Source organism: Sminthopsis crassicaudata, chromosome 6 (genome assembly GCF_048593235.1).
Source record: "Sminthopsis crassicaudata isolate SCR6 chromosome 6, ASM4859323v1, whole genome shotgun sequence".
In the NCBI taxonomy this organism is placed as follows: domain Eukaryota; kingdom Metazoa; phylum Chordata; class Mammalia; order Dasyuromorphia; family Dasyuridae; genus Sminthopsis; species Sminthopsis crassicaudata.
This window is the reverse complement of record NC_133622.1, coordinates 235,864,832-235,883,718: the sequence shown is the minus strand read 5'-3', so window position 1 is coordinate 235,883,718 and position 18,887 is coordinate 235,864,832. Positions and strand designations below refer to the sequence as shown.

Genomic DNA, 18,887 nt, shown 5'->3' with positions numbered 1-18,887 from the left:
AAAAGAATTCGTATATTGCCTCCAGAAAACAAAACAAAACCCAAGGGCACAAACTCCAAGCTATATAGTAATTAGAGTAACAATTCCTTTCATGAACAAGTACTATAAAACACCAAGAGAAAGATGTTCGAATACAAAGGAGAGAACATTTAAATAATTCAAGACAATTCCCATATCCACTAGAAAAAGGAAGAGGGAATGGAATAATGTATTATGGAAAGCAATGGAGCTTTTGATGCAGTCTGCAAATCTGAGTTTAACCAAACCAAACAAAAGATAGACATTCAATAATAAAGAAGAATTTTAAACAGATTTTTAAAATTAATTTTATAATTATACTTTTTTTTGATAGTGTATATGCATGAGTAATTTTTTTTATAACATTATCCCTTGTATTCATCCTCTCCCTCCCTCTACTTCCTCCCCTAGATGACAGGCAGAATTTTTTAAAGATTTTGAGAAAGAAAACTACAATGAAAGAAATTATTTGCTTCTCAAACACCCCAACCAACATTAGTGCAAGAGTGAATAAATGCAGCAGGCAAGGACAGCAAAAGCAACAGAGAGAGCAGAGAAAGAACCTTAAGAGTTTCTTTCTAAATGTACACAAAGAAACAGGGATGAAGGTGGAAGTCAAGGGAAAGTAATGGTGAAGAGGAGGTTAGGGAGCATTATGGATAGAACCTGGCAACACTCTGTCCATAGGTGAATCAAAGCTTCTTTTGTGGTATTATTATAACAATATGGAAGGGTATATAAAAAGGAGGGAAGCCAAAATAGTTGTGTGTGATATGTTAGGACCAAATCTAGGGCTAGCAATGAGGGAAATGAAAGAACAGATAAAAGCCTTCAGAATAGTAGGTAAAGAAGAATGGAGAAAGATTGAAAAGTAGGGGGATGAAAAAAAAATTCTAAATAAAATAAAAAAAAAGAAAAGAAAAGTAGGGGGATAGGGGCAGCTAGGTGACGCAGTGGATAGAGCACTTGGAGGTGCTGAGTTCAAATCTGGTCTCAGACACTTAATACTTCCTAGCTGTGTGACCCTGGGCAAGTCACTTAACCCCAGACTCAAAAAAAAAAAAAAAAAAAAAAAAAAAAAAAAAAGAAAGAAAGGAAAAGAAAAGTAGGGGGATAAAAGAGGATTTACTTTGGCAGTGGGAGGGGTTCCACTGATGAACACTCCTATGATTGAAGGAAGATGAAGACCTTACATTGAATGAAGCCTGAGGAATTTGGTGCCTGTAAAGTCCTCTTATCCTGTAGAAAGGAGAGGTGAAAACTCTGGTGCAATTGGCATTTGGAGAAGCGGGAGAACATGAAGACAGGGAAAGTATTTCCAGGCAAAAGTAGAAGAAAAACAAGAGAAGGTATAGACCAATGGTGGAGAAGGGTCCTAATCATGGGGCAGAATTCCCTCTGACACCTTCAGTAACTAGCATTGTTCTGGGAATGAGGCCCAATGAAAAGGGGGAATCCATGAAGTAAGCCCTACAAGACAGAGGCAGAAAGTGCCTAGTTAGAATAGTCTAGAGTGGATAGTTTGGAAACTTTGATTGTATAAAAAATATAGAGAAAAGAGACTAGTAACTAGTAACTATTCATGATCCTATAGGGATCATGAATCAGGGAATGAGGGCCTACAGTTAACAGAAAGAGAAAAGGGGTAACAAAGAGAGAAAATTCCTATTTGGAAGGAGATGCCATGAAATAAAAATGTTAAAACTAATGAACTGCACAAGCAGTAGAGGAGGAGAGGAAAGGGAATCTATTTGACTAAAAGGAAAAAAGAGGGAGCGTTACATAGAAAGATAAAAGAAAAGAAAAAGGAACTAATAAAGACAACTCTAAATTGAAATGGGTGGCTAACAAGAAGAGGAGATCAAAGGTAAGGGGAGGAAAACCAGTAGGAACAGGGCCACCTTAAAAAAAAAAAAAAAAAAAAAAAGATTAACTGAAAGAATATAATACTCCATTTATAGCAGAAGGGGAAAAATCATAACTTAAAATTTTTAGAGACAGATGGAGGAAAATATAAACCTGATTCTCATAACTTTAAATATAAATGTATTAAACAATCCAATAAAAAAATTTTTAAAGGAATTCTGACTAGAAAGAGAGGTAATGGAACACTCTAGACAAAGGAGATTTGGAGACAGTAAAACTCAATAACCTAGTGGTTGATAAAGTGGAAAACATAAATTATCTAAGGAAAAATGTCCTATCTGCTAAAAACTTCTGGGAAAGCCAATGATACAAGAGAAAGGAGGCTGTGTGGATAGAAAAAATAGTACTGATTCTTGATTCATTTACCACTTGTATGAGTCTGGGTTTCAGTTTCCTCAACTGTAAAATAGAGGGATTGTACTTAACGGCTCCTGAAGTTCCTTCTAGTCTGTCAGTTAAAAAATATTTATTAAGCACCTACTATGTGTTCAGATTAGGGCGGTCTCTGCCTTCAAGGGGTTTACAATCCAATAGGAAAGACCACAAGTAAGAAAATATGTACAAATAAGTGAAATATAGGAAATAATCATAAGAGAAGGCACCAGAATTAGGAGGGATTGGGAAAGTCTTTCTGTGGAAGGGAGGATTTTAGTTGGGACTGAAAGGAAATTAAGGAAGCCAAAAGACAACGATAAGGAAGGGTAACCTTCCAAGCATGGGAGACAGAGAACACGCGAGGGGCTGTGAGATGCAGGGTTTTGTCCGAGGAACAGCCAGGTCATCAGAGTCAGTGGGTCCAAGGGTAGGAGCCAGAGGGTAAGGTACGAGAAGAGTGGAAGGGAGGAGGTGGCCAGCTTGTGACAGGCAGACCCTTGGGACAGCAGCTCTTGCACAGACCAGGCATCCCATGACACGGGCCTGCATTACTATGGGGATGAGGTCAGAGGAAGGGGTGGGGGGGCAGAGGTATATTTGAGGGCTGTCACTGAGCTGAAATCTTATTCTCTCTTCCTCCAATGTAGTTCAATATGAAGACTCCTCTGGAAAATGTTTTATAGAGCTGTAAAAACCCACGGGAGAAGAGGCCATGTGATGGAGAGCCTTGGACTCCAGTCCCGGCCCTTCCCCTCCTGGGACGACAGGGCCATACAAAGCTCCCCCGGAGCACTGGGGTCCCCCCGGGTACAATCAGGTTGGACCCCCTCCTTTAGGAGGGCCCAGCCAGCTCTCAATTAGCGATCCTCAGGCAATGCCAACTTTAATAGCTGGGACTGTACTGGGACTTTTGTACCATCTCGCAGGGGTTCAGGTGTCTGCCTAAAACAAACTAAGCCAGGGAGGGCCAAGGCTAACCCGAGGCTGGAGTGGCAGCCTCCCGGCACATGTATGAGGCACCTGCCTCTGAGCAGATGGAAGTTACAACTTGTCCCCACATTTCTAAGTCCTTTGTAAAGAACCACTGGCACCCCACCCATCCTGGGTACACCAGGGAGCCAAGCCCCTTGCTGCTCAGTCTCCCCATTTGGGGGGGGGCAACTGGGGGAGAGTCTGTGGCTCGGCTGAGGGCAGCGTCCAGAAGCCAAGGTCACTGCTGGAGCTCCCCATTGTTCTCCCGCGCTTCCTCCACCTGTACCCTTATCAGCCTGTGTTCTCGCTGTGGTTAAGGGCACCACCCTAACCTGGAAAATCCTCTCGTTTATCACCCTTCAATGAAGCAGACGTTCAAAGCCATTGCCTGGCAATAAAACATGTAGGGTGGAGCCGTATTTTTTTTTAATGTAAAGGAATAGGTTTTAATTTATGTGAATGATTAAAGAAAAATAACTGCACACCTGCATCCCCTGAGGGAGAAGATATCTGGGCACCTCAGTTGCCCTCTTAAAAAAGCAGTAACTGTCAGAGATATGTCTTTTCCTCCTCTGCCTTCATTCCGGCTCCTCGAGCGGGCAAGGGTTAAACGCCCCGACGGGCACATTTAGCCCAGCACGGGCCGGGCTTGGGAGAGCGGCTGGCCTGGGAGCAGCCTTTGGGCCTTGAGCGGCTGGGCTGGACACCTCCAAGGAATGTCAGTAAACCTGGCCAGACACTCCCCGCATTTTTCCCATGGGGCCTTGCCCAGACACACCCTCCCGTACAGTCAGCCTCGCTACTTAACAAGGACCACGGGTCAGAAACTTTGTGGTTTGGTCGACTCACCTCCCACCAATCACTTAATCTCTTGATGTCATGGTTTTGCCTGTACGATCATGAGGATGATAAAACTAATAATACTCACAAGTAGGATCAAAGGATCACAGGGATTTAGACTTGAAAGGGCTTTTGGAGATCTCTGGTCCAAGCTCCTCACTTTAAAGAGGAGGAAACCGAAATGCAGAGAAGCTGATTTGCCCAAGATCACACAGGTTGGAAGGACATAACACAGCAGCTCTGTTTGAGGATGAATTAGTGCTTTAGAGAGTCCTTGATGTGGAGGAACGTTAACATAACATTCACAATAGCATTGCCTAATGCTGGGCCTGCAGGTCGGAGGAGCCATGGCGACCCCCAAACAGCTCCAGTAAGGGTCCCCAGTGGAGCCCCCTCGTAATGTGAGCCTATTAATTTAACAAGGGAGATTTACAGGATGCTAGCAAAGTGGGTTCTCCTCTCTCTCAGACTCCTGGGGTCAGCAGTGGCAGAATTCCTCCACCGGGGCTGAAGCCATCACACATTGAGCTCAATCAGCAATGATATTGAGGGTGTGAGAGGAACAGCTGCTTATGGGTACTTGGACACCAGACCCAAATGGCATTTTGGGAACCGTGCCTCAAACTCAAACATTTTCCTTCTCTGTAAAGTGATCTAAGTCAAAATAAATGTCTAGGAAGGTGAAAATCCCCTCGTCCCTCTCCTCGTATTCTTCCTGTCTTCCAGAACCCTATCCCATTTCTTCCTTTGCCTTTCTATCTCATCTTGGCCTCTGGAAGCCCCCTCCTACTGTTCATACACTCTCCTTTAATGCTAGGTCTTTTCATTTCATTACACCAATGGCCACATGACCATCTCTGGTCATCCTCCCTCTTCTAAACTCATCCTTGAGCATGATCATAAAGAACCTCGCTTCCTCTGGAATTGAACACATACACTGTTATCCCGGGGCCCGATTTTAGCTATTTCTCTCCTGTTCATTTGTCCCCCCCCCCCTTTTTTTTTTTTAATATTGAGAACTTGGTTCAGTCTGTCTCTTCACAACAATCTCTGCCATTGTTCTTGGGTACTTCAATAATCAATAGGCCCAATTGATAAACTGGCTATTATCAATCTCCTAAATTTCCACCGTCTCCTTCCTCCCATCATCTTGCTCACATGCAGTGACGGTAATATACTTGATCCGATCATTGCCTCCAAATATTCACCTCCATTATCCGTAACCCAGCTTACAACCTTCTATCCTTCTGTCTTTCTCTCTGTCTCACTCCTCCTAAACCTTCTTCACAATGACTTCCAATCCCTCTTCCCTCCTTGTTTTTCTAGTCTATCCTCCCCTCTAAGTCTCCTCTCTTCAAAGCATTGACGGTATGGCTACAACTCAACCATACGCTATTACACTTGGATTCCTTGTCCCCTTATCCTATCACCAGCCGTCTTGCCAACCCAGCGTTGGCTCAACCTCATCATCTAACCTCCTCAGTGTCTCCTTACATGGGCTGAATACTCCAGGAGAAAACAGCCCTGGAAACTTATCTTATCTCAACCAGACCTGTCTGCTCCAGGGTAATCTTTTTCTTTGTCCCAAAGAGATTGACTGGGCAGCGGCTCCATGCTTTGGTGTCTCCTCCTAATACTTCTGCCAACTTGGATCTCCCCACCACTTTTTCACAGTCCTTCACATTTGTTCTTCTCTACTTTGGGGTCCTTCTTTATCGTTCCCCACTGCTCCCTTTGTGGGCTTTGCTGCAGAATGGTGACTTGTTTCTTCACCAAGGTCAATCTACCTCCCACTCTCGATTCCACTCCCTCATCCCTACCAGAAGCTTCCCTCCTCAGTCATTCCCAGCCTCAATTTTTCCTTATCTACTGATTTCTTACCCATTATCTCCAAATATTCTGAAGTCTCCCTCATTCTAAAAAAAAAAAAAAAATCACTTGGTTCAGTCATCCTCCTAACCTATAATTCTGTATCCCATTCAAACTCCTAAAAGCAGTCCTAAAGAACCCTAAAAGGGGTCATTTATTAAAGTTTCCTCCATTTCTCAATAGTGCTTCAAGGCAGCCTAACCTCGTCTTTCAACTGGAACTATTCTCTCCAAGGTTAGCAGTAATCTCTCTCTTTTAAATTGTTTAAGGATATCTTTGTTCTTAGATCACCTTTATTTCTGAATATATCCTTCCCATTCTACTTTGAAGGGAGTTTTCCCTAGTAACAGCTGTTTTCAATTTTTGTTGTTGTTGTTGTTCTATAAATCCTTTTAGGGTTAGGAGTCAGCCGGGTGACATGGTGGATAGTGCAAGGCCTGGAGTCTGGAATGTATGAATCCACAACTGTCCTCAGGCATTAGCTAGCTGTGTGAGCCTGGGCAAATCATTTAACTTCTGGTCTCTTTGGTTTTCTCAGCTGTAAAATGGGGATCATAATTACACCTACTTTCTAGAGTTGTTCAACTGGCATAATATCTGTACAGTGCTGAGCATGGTAGCTCGTATATAATAGGTGCTCAGTTAATTCTCTTCCTCTTTGATAAGAAAAATGCAATTTACCTTACTGCCCATAATATTCTTTTAGATTTTGTAAGTAGTTTTAATAATTACAATAACTTTTGCCTAAAAGAGTTCCACATTAAATTTACATTATATGATTAGAACATAAAATTATATTCTGTCTATAATTATGAAAGCTAAATATTAAATTAAAATTCTAATTATAAAATAATTATTACTATTATATGAAGGACATTATATAAAAAGTGAGAAAAGGAAATCCAGCAACTTCATATGCTTACTATTATTTGCAAGACAATACAATTTCTTCACTTTAAAAATTTTGTTGACTATAAATATTTCATAAAATGTAACTTGAAAGATTCTTAAAATAATATATTAATCATATATTAACTTGATGTTGGACTTTTTTATTTGAACAAAGGTTTATAACATTTGGCTCAATTCCAGATATACACAGTCTTTCATCTGGCCCTGGATTGAGCTTATTCCTGTATTATGATTTAAAGCAAGAATAAAGTGAAAATGCTCGCTCACATAGATGTGGTGAAAAAGGGCAAGAAAATGTTACAAACTCTCTTGCTGAGAGATAAAATTTAATTTTTGGTTTTTAGCCACCAGATTAATCAACCAAAATAACTAGTTCCATTATAAATTTTGCTTTTCTACTGGCTAATGATAAGTGTTTATTAAATGTTGTTGTTCAATGTTTCAGTCATGTCTGTCTCCTTATGGCCTCATTTGGAGTTTTCTTGGCAAAGACACTGGAGTGGTTTGCCATTTTCTTCTCCAGCTCATCTGTGTAAAACAGCTAAGTGTGTCTGAGGCCAGATTTGAACTCAAAAAGATGAGTCTTCCTGACTTCAGGCCTGGCCCTCTAGCCACTGCGCCACCCGAGCTGTCCCTATATTAAATGATAAAGTTCAATTTCATATGTTGCTTTGTTTTCAACAATGATTTTATATATAAACTAATTTTTATAAGGAAAAAAAATCTCTTCGAATGTAACTACTTATCTTCTCCCAAAAGCAAATGGTACTTTCTCTCAAAGAAATTCTATTGAAGGACTCACTGCTAGCGTTACCAAGCAGTTTATCTGAAAATTCACTAAACAGAAAAGTAACATAAATAAGTAGAGGACAAGTTTAAATTGGAAAACAGATTTAATAGTCAATAAGTGGCCAGATAAGGTTTATTTCCACAGGACATTTGTGATGGTCCAAGATAGTTTCAAGACAGAAGATGAGGGATGATGGTTATCAAACAGCTTGATGTTTACACCGCTAACATCTCAATTACTCATTTACACGGTCAGTGAGGGAACGAGGGGTCACTTTGGCTGAGAGTACAAAAGACAAACAGGGGTATGCACATATGTCTGACCGTCCCTGGAGAACCGGCCTGGCTCTAACGCCAAACCCTTGTGGCAGCTGGGAAAAACAACTTGATGATGGTTGAGAAACGGCAAGAACACACTGTACTTAGAAGCGATGGGCTTGATGTAATTGCGGCAGTAACGCCAAACGGTGTGCACAGGACCATGACATTTCCCAACTGCCACGGAAACAAACCTAGGATGCTTCAAATATGCACGTGCTTGTGTGGCAGGGGAAAATGCATCAGTAACACAATGCTTGGGGAGCCATTAAACCATCTTCAATGCAAACCCCTCATAGGCCATTGAACCACTGTCTTGGTACAAGGAATAAGGAGAAAAGGGCAAAGTCAGTTCGGCCAAACCCACTGAGAGGCCAACCTTACTGCCAACATTTGCGGATCATCCCCACTGTTACAGAGCTCTCCACTCTTCCCTTTCACAACAATCTCTTCACTGAAAAATACAATGGCTGCCTCAGTCTTCAGCCTCCCTGACCTCCCCATCAGCTCTTCATCCTGTTGGCCTGTCTTCTAAATGGCCTCTTAGACTTCAATGACATCTCTCTTCTCCTCTCTCTCTCTCTCTCTGTCTCTCTCCCTCCCCCATCTCTCCCCCTCCTTCCCTCCCTTCCTTCTTCTCATTTTCATGCCTATTTCACTGTTCCTTCCATGTCTCCTTTTCCTCACCAACAAAGCTTGAGAGGACACCAAGATTCTTAACTCTTCTGATGATCTTATCAACTCTAATGGGTTCAATTATTACCTCCATGCAGATTAACCCCTAATTCCTGTTTTTCTTTTTCTTATTTCCTTAAATATTCATCTCACTTCAGATTATCAGCTTAATTGGCTTCTAATTGGGTGAAATAATTCTTAATAATTGTTTTCTTCTTCACTGATTGTGAATTCACTTTGATATTTTAATACTGGTAATTTGATTATGTTTTTTTTTTAATTAAGTTAATTTCATTTTTAAAAAGTTCCTAATTTTGTGTATTAATTCAATGTTTTGCTTTCAATTTTGCTAATTTCTTCTTTGATTTTCAGAATTTCTATTTTAGCATTTTGTTGGTTGTTTGGAATTTTATATATAAACTAACCTTCATAAGGAAAAAAAAACTCTTCTAATATAACTTATTTGTCTTCTACCAATGGCACATGGGATTTTCTATCAAAGAAATTGAAAGACTGGCTGCCAGTATCGTCAAGCAGTTTATTTGGAAATGTGTTTTAGTTTTTTTGTTTTGTTTTGTTTTGCATTTTTTTTTTTTTAGTTGATGCCCAATTTGTTGTTTCTTTTATTAATGAAGGTGCTTAGGGACATAATTTCCCCATTGGACTATTTTGACTGCACCCTCAAAATTCTGGCAGGTTATCTTATTGTTGTCATGAACTTTAATGAAATTATTGTTTCTATGATGTCTTCTTAGGCAAATCCATTCCTTAGAATTAAATTATTTAGTCTCTTAATTTTTCATAGTTATGTTGTGCTTATTTAATATAATTTTATTGTAATGTGTCCTGTAAGACATATATCTAATATTTCTGTATTTTTTTTGTATTTGTTGGTGAGATTTTTATGCACTAATATATATGATGAGCTTTTGTGAAAGTATCATACACAAATAAAAATAGGTATACTCCTTTCTCTTTTCATTCAACCTCTAGAAAGTCCCCAGAATAGCCCTTTTCTTCTCTATTTAGAGGCCTAAGTACCACCAAAGGACATTTGTTTGTTTTGCAATTAAGAAAGATAAGGAGGAAGGGAGGACTTTGGGAATGTTTTTTCTTAAGGGCGCAGACTTTCTCAGGGCAGAACTGGATGTGCAACATCTTCATCTTCCTAATTAACCAAGTCTTAACTTCATTGATTTGGAGCTGGCAAGCTCCATCATATAATGTAGGAGAAAACTGAGACTTGCTCAGTGTTGTTGGGTGAGTCCTGGAGCACGGATCTAGCTCCCGGTCCTCAGAGTGCATCTCACTTAGGATCACAGAGCTAGAATCTGAAGATGCTTTAGAAAGCATCTAGTTTCTGCATCCTTATTCTGCCTCCATGTTTGTTTGTTTGTTTTTACTAACCTCTGACTTAATTTTAGCATTTCCTTAAATAATTTTTTTAATTACAAAATTATTTTGAGAAGAGGACTGTAGGTTACACCAGCCTGCTCAAAGAGCCCTTGCCACAAAAAAAGGACCTCATCAAAACCAACCTATGATTTTACAAATAATAGAATGGATGGGAGGGCCACAGAACTCAAGCCATCTGAATGAAGTCACACAGACAGATTGGGGCAGAGGCAGAATCTGCACCAAGGTTCTCCGGCTCCAAGTCCAGTGATGAGGTCCCTAAAACCTCAGACCTCAGAGGCAATCTAATTCAACCCACTCTGCATCAAGAATCCTTTCTATGACCACTCAACAAATGTCAGCAGGGTTTTGCTTGTAGACCTTTAGTGAGAGGGAACCCACGAGCTGCTGGGCAGTGGAATTTGCACTAGAGATGCATGACTAAGTGCACTTGGGCTTCATAGCAAACCAGAATTCGTTTGCAGCTTTGCCCAGTGTTTCCAGATTGTCCAGTGTCCAGACTGGGACAGTATAAAATAAGCCTGATCCTTTTTTCAAATAATCGAAGACAGCAATGGCCTCCCCACCAAGTTTTCTCTTCTCTCAACAAACCGTTAATTCCTTCACTGAGATTCATAACATGACATTGGGCTCTTCCTTGGACATTCTCTAGATCAATTGTATCTTTCTTAACCTGAGTACCTGAAACTGAATCCAGAGCTTCAGATGATGTATAACCAAGGTAGAGGGGAAGACCAATCCTGCGCCATTCTTGAAAACCATCTCCCAAGTTACAGATGGGTTGCCATCTGCTTCAGTGAGATTATCCAAACCAACGAAAGAACTGATCCTCCCAGCGTTAATAGGCAGAGCATTGTTGTGGATAGTGCACATTTCTCCAACAATCTTGTGAGGGAGGCAATGCAAGAACTATTTTATAGACAAGGAAACTGAGGAGGCTTAAGTGTAACTCAGAGCCACACAGAGAGTGTCAGAGACCAAGTCCCAAGGGCTAACTTTACTGCATGCTTCTGTGTTGCCTCTCTGAGCACACACATTAGACATCAAAATTATAGGGAAATGGTTTTCTTGTCTGTTTGAGATAGTTCCCAGCCTCAGAGGATTCTATAGTTTAGGAAAACTCTCCTTGTTAAAGGAAGAAATCTGACCCTGAAAGAAATAGAGCTGTACATTGTTTTTGTTTTGTTTTATTCTTTTTAAAAATTTAATAGCTTTTTATTTTTCCAAATATATGCAGAGTTTTCAAGTCACCTTTGCAAAACCTTGTGCTCCAAATGTTTCTCCTCCCTCCTCCCAATTCTCCCATATGCAGCAAGCAATCCAGTATAGGATAAACATGTGTAATTCTTCTAAAAGTATTTCCAAATCCATCATGTTGTGCAAGAAAAATCAGATCAAAAGGGGGAAAACACAAGAAAAAAACCACCACCAACAAAAAGTGAAAATTCTATGCTTTGATCTATATTCAGTCTCCATAGTTCTCTCTCTGAATGTGGATAACACTTTTCATCCCAAGTCTATTGGAAATGCCATGAATCACTTCATTGTTAAAAAGAGTCATGTCCATCATCACATGATTATCACATAATCTTGTTGCTTTGTACAATGTTCTCTTGATTCTGTTCACTTCATCTAGCGTCAGTTCATGTAAATCTCCCCAGGCTTTTCTGAAATCAGCCTAGAACTGTACATTGTTAAGATTGTGAAAGTTCAATAGCATTAGTAAGCTAATATTTATCAGTAAGTTGTTAAAGCACCTCTAAAATGAGGTCCCTTTCTTGATGTGGCCCAAAACTGCTACATCCCAACTTCTCTTCCACCCTTCTAAACAGGCTTGCTCCTGACCTTCCCCAGCCATTCCTTTGGCAATTCCCTGATCATCCAGATTCTGTCTTCCTCCTCAAATAATCATGCATATATCGGCCTGTTTTCATGTTGTATCCACTTCAGTAGTATATAAATATGATTCCTGAGGGCTGGGTCTTTTTACTTTCTCTCTGAATCCCCAATATTTACCACATTACCTTATATAGAATGGACAGTGATAAAGCTCCTCATTTTTATTCACACTAGTGTCCCAGAGTGTCTACGACATCTTCACCCCCCCTCCCGACTAAAAACTCTTTTCTAGCCTTTTGTCCCAACTGCAAAAATCCTTGTTATCCGTCTGGCCAAATATTAAAATTTCTCTCCTACTTTCTGTTTCTGAAATAATTTTGGCTTTAAGTATTTGCTTACATGTTGATACAGAGATTGAAGACCATCACTTAAGTATTTCCAAACTGGATTTTTGGACACAGGTTAGAATCTTAAAGTATTAAGATCTTTTCTTTTAGTGAAGGGTTTCACAGTGGCACAAATTTAAAACACTGGCATATCTGACCATAACAAAAGGTTATTATTATGGCAACATCTGAAAACACTAAAACAGTGTGACCTACACAGTTGCTCAGATTTTTGAATTCAAAGCCAAAGTTATCATGAGCTTGACAAGATCTATATGTAAAAATAGCTTCATAGAGAATAAGACTGGTTATAAAATTATTTTCTCATACTACTTCACACCTCTCAGATTGGCTAAGATGACAGGAAAAGACAAATTTTGGAAAGGATATGGGAAAACTGAGGCCTTAATACACAGAGTTGTGAACTGATCCAACCATTCTGGAGAGCAATTTGGAACTATGACCAAAGACCCATCAAACTGCACACCCTTTGATCCAGCAGTGTCTCTACTGGGTCTGTGCCTCAAAAAAAATCATAAAAAAGGGAAGAGGACCCACACGTGCAAAAATGTTTGTGGCAGCCCTTTTTGTAGCGGCAAGGAACTTGAGACTGAGTGGATGTCCATCAGTTGGAGAATGGCTGAATAACAAACCAGTTCCAATTGTCCAGCCATGAAGAGAGCCACTTATACCCAGAGAGAGAACTGTGGGAACTGAGTGTGGTTCACAACATAGTATTTTCACTTTTTTTGTTGTTGTTGTTTGATTACATTTTATTTTGCTTCTCTTGTTTTTTTTTAAAAACTGGTTTGAACATGTATTGTACCTAGACTATATTGTAACACATGTAAAATGTATGGTATTGCCTGTCGTCGGGGGGAGGGAATAGAGGGAGGGGGGGTAAATTGGAAAAATGAATACAAGGGATAATATTATAAAATATATATATATATATATAATAAAAAAAATAAATAAAAACTGGTTTGAGTTGATTTTATGTGCTGCATAATAACTGTATAAATATGCTTATATTGGAATATAACATATATTTTTACCATGTTTAACATGTATTAGACTACCTGCCCTCTAGGGGAGGGCATGGGAAAAGGGGGGAAGTGGATATATATATATACACATACATACACACATATACATATACATATATATATATATATATTCACAAAAATGTCCACTAGGAAAAAAGGATGTTGTAGGAAAATAGAGTGTGTATCAAGTCTAAGTCACGATCCTGTGGCACAAACAACTTAAGAAATAGGGTAAAGACTTATTTAATGCAAAGCAGAGAACACTGATTAAGCACCTGTGGCATGTAGACCCCTGTGCTGGGTTTTGGAAAGAGAAAAATCAGAACATGTCAAGGAGTCAGTGAAGGCCAAGGAGTTTACATTTGACTAGGACATACAAAATGCACACAGGTAAGTCAATAAAAAAGAAAGACCACAAACAAATGGGAGAATTAGAAATTCAGCTCCATGGAAGCTGATAGTTACATTGAGCCTAGGAGGAAGACAAAGATTCTTCAAGGTGTAGATGAGGAGCTAGCATTACAGGAATACACAGAGGTAGGAGAGGAAGAGCAGCTAGTAGTCCAGTTTGGATGGATTATTAAGTAAGTGAAGAAGATTAGTTGGGGGAGGTAGAGCAACCAGACTAGGAAAGCTTAAATGCCTGGTTAATTAGTGTCTGGTTTAGTCTGAAGGGAACAGGGAACCACTGAAGGTTTTTGAGCAAGATAGGGCAGCTAAGTGACACAGCAGAGAGAGCTGGGTCTGGAGTTAGGAAGAAATCAGCTCAAATCCAGCCTCAGATATTAGCTAGCTATGTGAAAAAGGCACTGAATCTCAGTTTGCCTCAGTGTCCTCATCTGTGAAATGAGGAGATTGGCTTGAATGACTTCTGAGGTCCTTGCAAGTTCCAGAGCTGAGGCATTTCGACTTGGATCCACAAATGTACTGTACAAGTAAGTGTCATCCCTGTGGGAGGAAGATTATTTTAGCAACCAAGTCAATGATAGATTGGAAAGGAGGATTGTAGGCTGAGAGAATAATGACAAGACTTCTAAACTAGTCCTGATGAGTAATCCTAAGAACCTGAATCGGCATGTGTGTGGGGCAAAGGGGATAAATTCTGGAGATGCTATGAAGGTAGAACAGACCAAACATGGCAAACAACTAGGGTGAGAGAGAGGGAAGTGTCAGCGACAAGTGTAAGTCTATGAGTCTCAGTGGCTGAAAAACAGACAAGTGTGGAGAGACAGAATTAAATAGAGAAGGGTTCTACTGGGGACTTGTTGAGTTTCCCTCAACAACTTAGGCCCATGAAAATAGATAAGATCTGAGAGAAAACAAAAAAAAAAGAACAAGGCTGAGGGGAAAAGCTTGAAGGAGAACAAGACTATCTGTCCCAGAACTGGATAATGATCCAGCAAGGGAGACTGGCAAGGAATGTAATGCAGGTAGGATGAGAAATAAGACATAAGAATGAGTATCCAGGAGAAGAGGGCCATCATGGAAAAAAAAAGATCAAGGTGAATGAGGATGGATTGTTTAGGTGTCTTTATTTATGTAAAGAGTGTTTTGTAGTTGTATTCATATAATTCCTCTATCTTTGTAGGTGGACTCCCAAATATTTTATAACTTTTATAGATTCTGAAAGGAATTTCTCTACCTCTTCTTGCAGAGCTTTCTGTGGTAATATAGAGAAATGCTTATTATTTATGGGGTTTATTTTATATCCTGAAGCTTTGTTGAAGTTATTGTTCCAATTAATTTTCAGCTGAATCCCTAGACTTTTCTAATTAAACTAACATATCATCTATAAAAAGCAACATTTTTATCTCTAACTATGCTTTCTCTCATTTACTTTTTCTTGTGCTATTGCTATACCAGCCATTCCTAACACTAAATTAAATATTATTGGTGACAACGTGCATCCTTGTTTTAATCTTGATTTTATTGGAAAGGTCTCTAGCAATTCTCCATTACATATGATATAAGTTATGATTTTATATACATACTATTTAGCATTTTAAGGGATGGCAAATTTATTCCTTTGCTTTTTCTTTTTTTAATGCAAAAAATATTGAATTTTGTAAAAAAACCAAAAAACTTTTCTGCATCTATTGAAATAAACATGTGATTCTATTATGTTCACAGTTTTCCTTATAACAAATCATCCCCTTATTTCTGCATAACTCCAAACTAATTATATTGTATAAACATTGTGTTATGGTTGTGTAGCTTTTTTGGTAAAATTTTATTAAATATTTTTGCAATGACATTAGTCAGAGGTATTTATCTTTTTCTATGTTATCTCTCCCTGGTTTAAATATCCGAGCTATGTTTGTCTCAAAAAAGTTTAGAATGATTCTTTCTTTCTCTGCTTTTTTTCAAACAATTTATTTAATGTTGGAATTGTTCTTTGAATATTTGATAGAATTAACTTTTAAATCCAGCATCCAGTGGTCTAGGGGGCAGAAGTTTTAAGTTGAGTAGAGTTAGATTGAAAGGAATTAAGAAATGAGTCGTAAGTAAGAAGACAGATGCAGAAAGAATTTGTTATTCTAGAAGTTTGATAATGAAAGGGGGGAGTTTGAAGGAATGGAAGGTCAAATGAAAGTTGGGTGTTTTTTTTTTTTAATAGCATACAGGGTGGGTTGTTGTCCTTTGTTCTGAAAGAGGACCAAAATGACATCACCATAATTAGAATCAAGTTACAATGTGTTTGACTGTGGCTGATCAGACCGATACAAGCTTGGAATGCTCTACCACACGTCAGGCACAAATAAGGCCATATGGAACATTTGGGGTAGATTCTCTAACTTTGCACATCTGATGTTTCTTTTATATTTCATTCTGCTTTATTCATAAAGTGTCTCCCATGTCACACAATCAATTCCAAAATTCTTCTGAGAGACCTTTAGAGTATCCTCGCATCACTTCTTCTGATTCTTATGTGAACACTTGCCTAGTATAAGTTATTCATAAAACAGCCTTTGGCCAAGCATACATTTGACATTTGAATAATGTGGCCAGCCCATTACAATTATGCTCTCTGTAGTAGAGTTTGAATGGTTGGCAGTTTAGATCAAGAACGAACCTCAGGATCCAATACCTTATCCTATCAGGATGCTATCTTTCAGAATCTTCCTAAAATAATTCAAATGGAAGCGATTCAGTTTCCTGGCATGGCCTGGGTAGACTGTCCAGGTTTTACAAGTATACAACAATGATATGCATATGTGTACATATATTGTATTTAACATATACTTCAACATATTTAACATGTATGGAATTACCTGTCATCTGGGGGAGGGGGTGGAGGGAAGGAGGGGGAAAGTTGGAACAGAAAGCTTTTGCAAGGGTCAATGCTGAAAAATTACCCATGCATATGTTTTGTATATAAGAAGCTATAATTTAAAAAAAAGTATACAACAATGAGATCAGCATAACAACTCTGTTGACCTTCAGGTTGGTAGTTAGTTTCTTCTCCCACACTTTCCTTCAGTGTCTCCCAAACAATGAGCTAGCTCTGGTAATGCGTGTATCAATTTCATTATCAATGTGGACATCTCTGGAAAGTAATTTCTCCAGTTGCCATAACCTTTGGTTCCACATATGGACGATGTGATGCTGGCTGACAATGGGATAAACAGAAAGAAATCGAAGGTGAGAGAAAAAATAGCTACTAGGGAAACTCTTGAAGGGGGTGGGGAATTGGGGGCATAAGTAAAGGAATTGGCCTTATCAAGGAGAAGGGCCACTTTTTCGAGGCTCTGAGGGAAAGTGGAAAAGGAAGAAGGATGAGTGAATATATTATATGGAGGGCTTTGGATGTGTAAGGAAGGGAAAGGAGAAATTTTACAAGGGATGCCAAGGACACCTGGTAGGGAAGAAAAGAATGCCACTGAGAGCTTGCGGAAAGAAGAGAAGATGGGCAACAGCTGCTGAAAGGAGTGGGTCAGAGATTCAATCAAGAAAAAATACAAGGACTGCCAACTGAAAAAAAAATAACATGAATTTATAATGTCAAGTCACCATGATTGAATGAATCCCTTCAATTGGCTTTAGCTGCTCAGAACTAGTGCCTGAAAGCTCAGCCATTCATGTAGGAATTGTTTTCTGTGTGAAAGAATTCATTTGTAAATCATTCAGTAACTTTGGATTCCTAATAGGAATGCAGAGTTGATTCAATAGTAAGAAAACTATAAACATAACGGACAACGTTAATTTTTTTTAAAGCAGAGGCATAGGGAGAGGTGTGTGGAAAGACTGTCATTCCACTTCCAGCCGGTACCTCACGTATATACGTGTGTCTCAACTAAACTAATAGCCTAAGGGAAGCTATAAAATGTATTTTTCGAATTCATTCTCCCAGACAAACATAATTTACGGATCTTCATTTTGAGGGAACGTCAGGATGACAGCTTTTTCTTAAGCTGTACCTGATGCTTGCTTGCAAATGGTTGAGGCTGTTCCACTTTTTGACAGCCCCCCTCTCAGGTGCAAATGAGGAGGCACTGAGAAATCCAATGCTACAGTATTTGGGCTTCTGGAGGAAAGTCACTTGAGTTCTCTTCTCAACCACTCCATTGCCTCTCCACATTCCAATCGGACTTACTCTCTCCATTGTTAGTAAGAGCCTTATTATGTTCAAGGTAAAGAGGAAAAAATGCATTAGATGCAATTACCAGTTAGCTCTAAGCAAGTTGGGGAGCTATTTGTCATTTCAATGTCCAGCACTTGAATAATAGAAAGTCCAAATTCTTTTCACTTGGAAGGACTATTTTCTTTTTCTTTTTCTTTTTTTTTTAGACAAAGTGGAAGCATACAGCACAGGAAGCAGTCCTCAGTAAGCCACCGTTCATAAACAGCTTTGCTGAGAGCATAACAAAGGTTCTGTTGTGCTCTTGCATGGCAGGGCCAGTGAGCAGCAGGAGGAGCAGATGAACTCTTTTAGGAGACAAAGATTCTGTCTTCATGCAAATGTTTGCATTAATAAAAATGAAGAAAAAGATACAGAAAATGCAGGACCGCTGGACATAATGGGTCTCTAAACGGGAGGGTTTTTTCCCATTTTCCAGGAGGAGTCAGCAGGTCTTTTAAAAAACTTTTCTCATTCTGAACACTTCACAGACATCACAAGAAAGACATGCAAATAACAGAAGCGAATCAAAGGACATCCCGCTGCTCCGCTGGCGCCTCTCTCGCCCATGCCTGGTTTGTCATTTGCTGTTAACCCTGGCGCTGGCTGCTGTTTTTGTTGAGGAAGGAGGGCCCCAGCCCATGTGGCAGGACATGTCCAGCCAGCTGGCCCCGGCACTGAGAACATTACAATGCGTGGCATGTGCGACCACTTGGGGACACGTGCTGCCAGGCAACACAGTCCACTGTGGGATTCTTACACACCCAGTGTGCAAATCGGTTTGGGGAGAAGGCTGTAAATTAAGGACTAAATACCTCATCTCGAGTACAACTGGGAAAGTGACATCGAATCCAGAGTCGGGAGACCCGGATTCGAGTCGTGACTCTG

General features: G+C 39.6%; 1 protein-coding gene across 3 annotated transcripts in view; it reads right to left on the bottom strand.

Moving 5' to 3' along the window:
* Window positions 1–18,887, bottom strand: part of CSTPP1 (centriolar satellite-associated tubulin polyglutamylase complex regulator 1) — a 150,595-nt gene that overhangs the window by 109,233 nt on the left and 22,475 nt on the right. The window lies entirely within an intron of this gene.